This window comes from Carassius gibelio, chromosome B22 (genome assembly GCF_023724105.1).
Source record: "Carassius gibelio isolate Cgi1373 ecotype wild population from Czech Republic chromosome B22, carGib1.2-hapl.c, whole genome shotgun sequence".
Classification (NCBI taxonomy): domain Eukaryota; kingdom Metazoa; phylum Chordata; class Actinopteri; order Cypriniformes; family Cyprinidae; genus Carassius; species Carassius gibelio.
The window spans coordinates 40024474-40033255 of NC_068417.1; the positions used below are offsets into that span (position 1 = coordinate 40024474).

The 8782-nt window shown below is 41.7% G+C and overlaps 1 non-coding gene across 1 annotated transcript; it reads left to right on the forward strand.

Annotated features, from left to right (window-relative positions):
• The first annotated feature begins 7610 nt into the window (after positions 1 to 7610).
• On the forward strand, positions 7611 to 7729 carry LOC128000476 (5S ribosomal RNA). Its single transcript, XR_008173258.1, has one exon. It is a non-coding gene; the product is annotated as a 5S ribosomal RNA (ribosomal RNA).
• Positions 7730 to 8782: the final 1053 nt, after the last annotated feature.

An 8782-nucleotide genomic window follows, 5' to 3' on the forward strand; every position in this document is an offset into this window, starting at 1 on the left:
AGGCAGGAAATGCAAATGATAGAGAAAGCAACGCTAGGAAGAAAAGAAGACAACAAAAATGACTGGGAAAAGGTTACAATAACAAGAAGAAGACAACTAAAGGTAAAACCAAATTTAGAGAATGTACAAAAGAGACATATAATTTAAAAAAAAGAACTGAAAGAGAAAGTATTTAAAAAAAAGAGACTATGGTGAAAATAGTTTTGAGGTATTAATGCAGCTGGGAAAAGTTGATGAATGTTCAGAATAATATGTACTTTGCTATGTATTATGTTTTTGAAAATTGCAACACTTAATGTAAGAGGGTTACTAGAAAAAGGGAAATTTGAAAAGTTGAAACTTTTGTGTAGTAGATCAAATTTTTTTATGGGGGATTTTAACACTACGTTTAGCAAGATGGATATTGCAGATGGGATGGTTTTTAAATCTGATAGTGGAAGGAAGGAATTAAAAAGTCTAATGGAAGAAAATAACTTTGTGGACGTTTGGAGAGAAAGAAACGAAGGGATACGAGAATTTTCAAGGCAACAGGCGTTGAAGAATTTTATATGCAGAAGTAGAATAGATTTCTTGATAAGTAAAAGGGAAATGTTGAAGATAATAGATACTATATATTACAAGGAAACAATGTTAAGTGATCATAAAGTTGTATGTATACAAGTTGATATGAATAATTTTAAAAGAGGGCCGGGAATATGGATGTTAAACACTGAGATTTTAAAAGATGACAATTTTAAGGAACAAATAGAGGTATTAATAAAGAAGGGAAAAGGAAATCAGATGTATAAGGATGAAAAGAGAATTTGGTGGGATAATTTAAAATATGACATTGGAAAATGTGCAAGAGAATATACTAAAATAATACAGAAAATTAAAAAAAGAAAAGAAAAAGAAATAAGAATAGAATTAAGAGATGAGCTAAGTAAGGAGGTTTGTCAATTTACAGAAAACTGTAATGTTGGAAGAAAAAATAAAGGACATAGAAGACAAAAAATATAAAGGAGGAATGATAAGAAGTAAAGCAAAATACTTAGTGGAAGGTGAAAAATGTACAAGGTTCTTTTTTAATATGGAAAAAAAACAGACAGAGAGCAGGAATGATTAAATAATTAATAGGAAAAGGAGGAGGAAAGGTAAAAGAAAAAGAAGAAATTTTAAAAGAAATAAAAGATTATTATGAAAATTTGTTTAAAAGGGAAGGAGTGGGTAGAGAAGACATTGAATTTCTGGTAGGGAAAATCAAAATAAAGATAGATAATGGAGATAAAAAATTATGTGAAAGGGGAATTGGAAAAGAAGAAATAGATGAAGCAATCATGCAGCTAAATAATGGTAAAAGTCCAGGAAAAGATGGTCTTCCAAGTGAATTTTATAAGGTTTTTAGAAATGTAATGACACCAATATTAAAAGATGTGTATGACGAAATTTTTAAAAAGGAAGAAACCAGTTATTTTATGGGGATAGGATTAGTAAAATTAATTTATAAAAGAAAAGGGGACATTGCAGATCTTAAAAATTATAGACCAATAACTATGTTAAATACAGATTTTAAAATATTATCAAATATTTTAGCTAACAGATTGAAGAAAATTTTACCAAATATAATACAAACAAACCAGGCATATGCAATACCAGGAAGAGATATTACAGATACTATTAGTAGTATAAGAGATGTTGTAAGTTACATGATCTCTGAAAAAAAAGTGGATATGTAATATGTCTTGATTTAGAAAAGGCCTTTGACCGTGTTGAACATGAGTATTTGTTTAGAATATTACAACAGTTTGGTTTTGGTGAAAATTTTATTAAGTGGTTGAAGATTTTATATAAAGATTCTACAAGTCAAGTAAAGTGCAATGTTTTTTTAACAGAGACCTTTTATTTAACTAGATCTATTAGACAAGGTTGTCCATTATCAGCTTTGCTGTACAGTTTAGTGGCAGAGGCATTAGGGTTGGCAATAACGGAAGATAAAGAAATTAGAGGAATAGACACAGAAGAAAATAGAGAGTTGCAGAAAGTATATCAATATGCAGATGATACGACTATAATAGTGCAAGATGTGGCTAGTGTAGTTAAAGCAATGGACATAATAGAAAAATACTGTAGAGGTTCTGGAGCTAAGATAAATCAACAAAAAACGGTTATTATGAGTATAGGAAAAGTTGAAAAAATTCAAAAAATGTATCCATTTAAAGAAGAAGAGAGCTTGAAAATTTTGGGTGTGAGGATTGGGAAAAATGAGAAAATGGTGAGAGATTTGATGTGGGATGAAGTGGTGGGTGAAATGGAACGTCTCGGTTACGTATGGTAACCCTCGTTCCCTGAAGGAGGGAACGGAGACGCCACGTCGGATGACCGACGAATATGGGATATCGCTTCGATAGACCAATCTACTTTGAGTGTAAACTAAACGAGCCAATGCACAGTGGCATGCAATTATTGCATCCAGCTGCCGCTGATCACTGCGTGAGTATAAGAGGGCAGCAGGTGCAATGCATACCAGTTTTTCGCTGAGGAGCCGAGCCGGGAACCCGGCAGCTCAGCGGCGGTACAGCAACCATGGCGACGGGACATGGCGTCTCCGTTCCCTCCTTCAGGAAACGAGGGTTACCATACGTAACCGAGACGTTCCCTTTCAGTCGGTCACTCTCGACGCCACGTCGGATGACCGACGAATATGGGATCCCTATCAAAGCGCCATGGGTGCTGCCCCTTCCAGTGCCCTGTGCGAGCCGTCTGCGCGCCTATTAGGTGTAGGCCGGGGCTCAGAAAAAGTAGCTCCACTCACCATTGTCAAAGCACTACCTCACTGGGTGAGATTGGATAACACTGGGAAAACATACCCGGTCCGCTTGGAGCCGGGACGCTGCGGAAGCCCCATCCTTCCCGAAGGAGGTCTCGGAGGCAAATACACATATAGCATCCGTTTAGGAGTATACGGAGAAATTTGAGGTGATTAAAACCCTCTTGGGAAGGCAGAAGTCTGCTGGGGAAACACGGGCTCTAAGACTATACCGTGGACTATACACATACGAGTACCGCTTAGGTCTCAACATGGAACCCAGCCTTCCATGGTTTCTCACGGATTCATCATGAAGGTCTGGTGCCGGACGTTCCGCCGCATCCAGCTGCCTAGGGTGATGGAGGATCTCTGGAGCAGTTTTAGCAAGCCAACACTAACCGGGGCCTCTCAGTGCCACTACCCATTTGAGGTGAGAACACAGGAGGATACCGGCTCTACACGAAGGCTATAGAACCTAGCAAACGTGTTAGGGGTCGCCCAGCCCGCAGCTCTACAAATATCTGTCAGCGAGGCGCCACGAGCCAGCGCCCAGGAGGATGCAACACTTCTTGTTGAGTGAGCTCGCAACCTGAACGGGCAGGGCACATCCTGAGCCTGATAAGCCAGGGTTACGGCATCCACAATCCAGTGGGCCATCCTCTGCTTAGAGACAGCATTCCCCTTCTGCCGGCCTCCGTAACAGACAAAGAGCTGGTCTGAGGCCATGAAGCTTTGCTTTCGGTCTACGTAGCATCTTAATGCTCAAACAGGACAAAGCAAAGCCAGGGCTGGGTCTGCCTCCTCCAGGGGCAGCGCTTGCAGGTTCACCACTTGGTCTTTGAAGGATGTAGTGGGAACCTTGGGCACGTAGCCAGGCCGGGGCCTCAGGATTACCTGGGAGTCAGCCGGCCCGAACTCTAGGCACGAATCGTCGACCGAAAATGCATGCAGGTCCCCTACCCTCTTGATGGAGGCCAGTGCAAGCAGGAGCAGAGTTTTCAATGAAAGAAACTTTAGCTCAACTGAATGCAAAGGCTCGAATGGGCCCTGCTGTAGTGATTTAAGCACTAGAGACAGGTCCCAAGAGGGTATACAGGGGGGCCGGGATGGATTTAACCTCCTGGCCCCTCTAAGGAACCTGATGATGAGGTCATGCTTACCCAAAGACTTCCCATTCACAGGGTCATGGTACGCAGCAATAGCGGCAACCTGGACTTTGAGGGTGGAGGGAGACAGCCTTCGCTCCAACCCTTGCTGCAGAAAGGATAGCACGACCGCAATCGGGCATCTTCGGGGGTCTTCTCGGTGAGAAGAACACCACTCAACGAACAGGTTCCACTTCAAGGCTTTGGCGTGTCTCGTAGACGGTGCTCTTGCCGAAGTGATGGTGTTCACTACCTCTTGGGGCAGGTCACCTAGAACCTCCGCGTCCCGTCCAGGGACCAAACATGGAGTTTCCAAAGGTCTGGACGCGGGTGCCAAATGGTGCCCCGTCTCTGAGTCAGTAAATCCCTCCTCAGAGGAACCGGCCAAGGAGGGGCTGTCGAGAGGAGCACTAGTTCGGGGAACCAGGTCCGAGTAGGCCAATATGGCGCTACTAGCAAGACTTGCTCCTCGTCCTCCCAGACTTTGCACAGTGTCTGTGCAAGAAGGCTCACTGGGGGAAACGCATACTTGCGTAGGTCCCGCGGCCAGCTGTGTGCCAGTGCGTCCGAGCCGAGAGTACCCTCGGTCAGGGAGTAGAATAACTGGCAGTGAGAGGTCTCTGGGGAAGCAAACAGGTCTACCTGAGTGGCTCCAAACCATCTCCAAATCAGCTGGACCGTCAGGGGATGGAGTCGCCATTCTCCCGGGAGCATTGCTCGAGACAGCTCGTCGGCTGTACGATTGAGCAGGCCTGGAATGTGAACGGCACGAAGTGACCTCAGAACCTTCTGACTCCAAAGGAGGAGGTGGCGAGCGAGTTGCGACATGCGATGGGAGCGAAGAACACCTTGTCGGTTGATGTACGCAACGGTCGCAGTGTTGTCCGTTCGGACCAGCACATGCTTGCCTCGTAAGAGACCTTTGAGACGGTTCAGGGCAAGGTGTACTGCTAGCAACTCTAGGCAATTGATGTGCCACTGCAGCTGCGGGCCCATCCAAACCCCTGAGACTGCATGCCCGTTGTACGTGGCCCCCCAACCGGTGGTGGAGGCATCCGTGTAAACCACAGAATGCCTGGAGAAACGCAATATCTGACCACGGGGTGAGGGTTTGGCGACAGGCCGGTGTAACTTGGACCCGGTGACTGCCACACTTCCACGCCCACCTCGGGACTCGGCCATAAAGCCAGTGCTGGAGCGGTCTCATAAGTAATAGGCCGAGCGGTGTAAGTGCCGCCGCGGCCGCCATATGCCCCAGGAGCCTCTGAGCCTCAGCGTGCTTGACGCCCAGACACGTGAGGCAGCGATCGTGACCATCACCCGGTGCCAGGTAACGACCGCACCCAGAAACGCACGGGTGAAACGGCATCCTTAAAAGGACGATCCGTCGTCTTTACAAAGACGCACCCGTGAAGCTCTTTTAGAGAGAATTTGCTCTTTTAGGAAATGCTCTTCAGTGCTGAGGCGCACAGGGGAGATGGCCGCTTGCCACACGACAGGGGATAGTGCAGCCTGAAGTGTGCAACCCACTCGATACTGGAACGACCGCCGCTGTAGCGCCCGCCAACACAGGAAGCTTCCCACAGCGTGCTGAACTCGCAGTTCACCGTAGACACAGTTCAAGGTAAGCAGAACGATACTGTCGCTCGGCTTTGAAGCGAAAAGCTGGTATGCATTGCACCTGCTGCCCTCTTATACTCACGCAGTCATCAGCGGCAGCTGGATGCAATAATTGCTTTACACTCAAAGTAGATTGGTCTATCGAAGCGATAACCCATATTCGTCGGTAATCCGACGTGGCGTCGAGAGTGACCGACTGAAAGGGAAAGAGTGTTAAATTATTGGAAACGAAGGGAATTAACTTTAAGAGGGAAGGTTTTGGTTATAAATGCATTAATGATGGCAAACATGTGGTATGTTTTGGGTGTGATACCCATGCCTATGGGAATTAGTAAAAGATTAAAAAAATATGTTTTAAATTTTCTCTGGGGCTCTAAGCCATCTAGGATTTCTTATAATACACTAATAGGGGCCATATAAGAAGATGGGTTAGGGCTGCAAGATCCAGAATTTAAAAAAAGAGCTTTAGAGTTAAAACTGTGAAAACTTTTTTAAATGAAGAGAATAAAGCTGAATGGAAAATACTTATGAGAATGTTTTTAAATAAATGCGGACATATGAAAATAGCACCTGATATTTTGTGGATGAAATTAAAACCTACAATGATAACAGGAATCCCGGAGTTTTATAAAGAAGTTTTAGAAGCATGGGCAGAATTTTTACCAAATGTATGTATTAAACCTATTAGGAGATTGGAGTTTTTAACACAGCCATTGTTTCTGAATGAGAATGTTGTATATAGAGGAAAATAATTATTTTTTAAACATTGGATTATTGCTGGATTTAAAACAATAAGGGATGTTTTGTATGAAGTGAGGGAAGTTTTTTTACCTTTGCAAGCAATTTATGATGAAGTGAAAAATACTGAAAATCATGTTAATAAGAATGTTTTAAAAAAGCAATATGATCAAATAAAGGAGGCAATTCCAAAGGAATGGTTAGTAAACATAGAAAAACAAGGACAAGACAGTGAAGATGATAAAATGAAGGTTTTCTTAAAAGCAAAAGGAGAAAAGGAGCCTTTTCATGTGAGTCATCTTAGGACTTTTTATGTTTTGTTTAGAAATAGTGTTTTTAAGGAACCAGCTGGGAATGCATTTTGGAAAAATGTTTTTATAAACCTTGAGGAAGAAGTTCTGTGGAGAAATTTGAGAAAATGGCATATTGATGTTAAAATGGAGAACCTGGATTTTTATATGAGGCATAATATAATTTTTTCTGAAGAGAAGTTGTATAAATGTGGAATGACTGGGAATGCATTGTGTAAAGTCTGTTGTGAAAAAAAATGAAGGAATTGTGCACATGTTTTTATCATGTAAAGAACTGATTTTTTTCAGAGACAAAATGAAAAATGTGATTAAGAGTTTGTTAGGAGAAAAAATGGATGTAATAGAAGATGAAGAGAGTTGGAATTTTATATTTTTATTTGGAATGAATGAGAAATCTGATAATAAAATGTTATACATTTGTTTTTAATTGTAGCTAGATATGCAATATGGTGTAGGAGAAATATAGCAAGAGACAAAAACAAAAAACTAGGATTATGGATTTATTTTAAGAAAAAACTGGAAGATTATATACGAACACTAGAAAGTTATTTTAAAGAAGAAGGTACAATTTATGTATTTGATAAACTAATTCTAAATAACAATCCTTATGTTTTGAAAACACAGAATGGGCTGGAAATAAATTTGTAGTTTTTTTTTTTTTCAGGTGAAAAGGATTATGTTTGCTTAGAAACTTTACTGTAACCTTAATTGAGATGTTTGCATTTATTTTGTGAAAGAGAGGTTTCTATAAAAATAATTATTTAAATGTGAAACATTTTATGTATTTTTTCTTTTTGTACAGAAATATTTTTAATAAAAAAAATAAAAAAAAATGCCCGATCTCGTCTGATCTCTGAATCTTAGCAGGTTTAGGTCTGGTTAGTACTTTGATGAGAGACTGCCTAGGAATACCAGGTGCTTTAATCTTTTGGGTTTTCTTTCCTACTTATATAATGTACTGGCGATTAGATTGGCTGCTCTTTAAATAGCCCTCTCTTTGCAGCAGTCTTCGCTTACTGCAATACCAACCTGGCTATGCCCGATCTCGTCTGATCTCGGAAGCTAAGCAGGTTTGGGCCTGGTTAGTACTTGGATGGGAGACCGCCTGGGAATACCAGGTGCTGTAAGCTTTTTGGACATTTTTCACTTAGTATATAATAATTTTGCCAAAAAATAGAGTCAATGCCCGATCTCTGAATCTTAGCAGGTTTAGGTCTGGTTAGTACTTGGATGGGAGACCGCCTGGGAATACCAGGTGCTGTAAGCTTTTTGGACATTTTTCACTTAGTAAATAATAATTTTGCCAAATAATAGAGTCAATGCCCGATCTCTGAATCTTAGCAGGTTTAGGTCTGGTTAGTACTTTGATGATAGACTGCCTAGGAATACCAGGTGCTTTAAGCTTTTGGGTTTTCTTTCCTACTTATATAATGTACTGGCGATTAGATTGGCTGGTCTTTAAATAGCCCTCTCTTTGCAGCAGTCTTCGCTTACGGCCATACCAACCTGAGGGCGCTAGAGAGCTACAGGAAGTGTTGGCTGCAGTTTGGTGAGGAAGGCTCTCCTCCATTTTGATTTTTCTGTTAGTGTTTGTTTTGTGAGTTGTTTTTGGACTTTTAGTTATTTTTTTGTGTGGTTTTCCAGTTTTAAACCACCTAACAGCAGCATCTTGCTGGCTGGAGGGTGGTTAATTGTTTTTTTTGGTGTTTTTGTACAATGGATGGGTTATTGGCAAACGACACTGGACTGGCTGGAGAGAGACGCATGGCAAACGACACCGGACTGGCTGGAGAGAGACGCATGGCAAACAACACTGGACTGGCTGGAGAGAGACGCATGGCAAACGACACTGGACTGGAGTAACGACAACGAGCAGGACACGGTAAAAATCAGGATGCAAGATATACATGTGGTGAAAGGAAATACTTAAAGGAGGCAACTGTGATTGTGAATGTGGAGAATGTAAGTGAGGTGAGAGCTGTGGATATTATTAAAGCGGTGATGGAGAAATGTGGATATGGTAAAATCTTAGCACTGAGGACAAGACAAGGAAAGGAATATGAACTGACAATGGAAAAAGAAGAAACCTGTGATGAACTGACTGAGGGATTGTTAATTAAAGGAGTGAACTGTGAGATAAAGAAACTGCAAAACAGAGATTATGTTGTCTCTTTCATGCATCT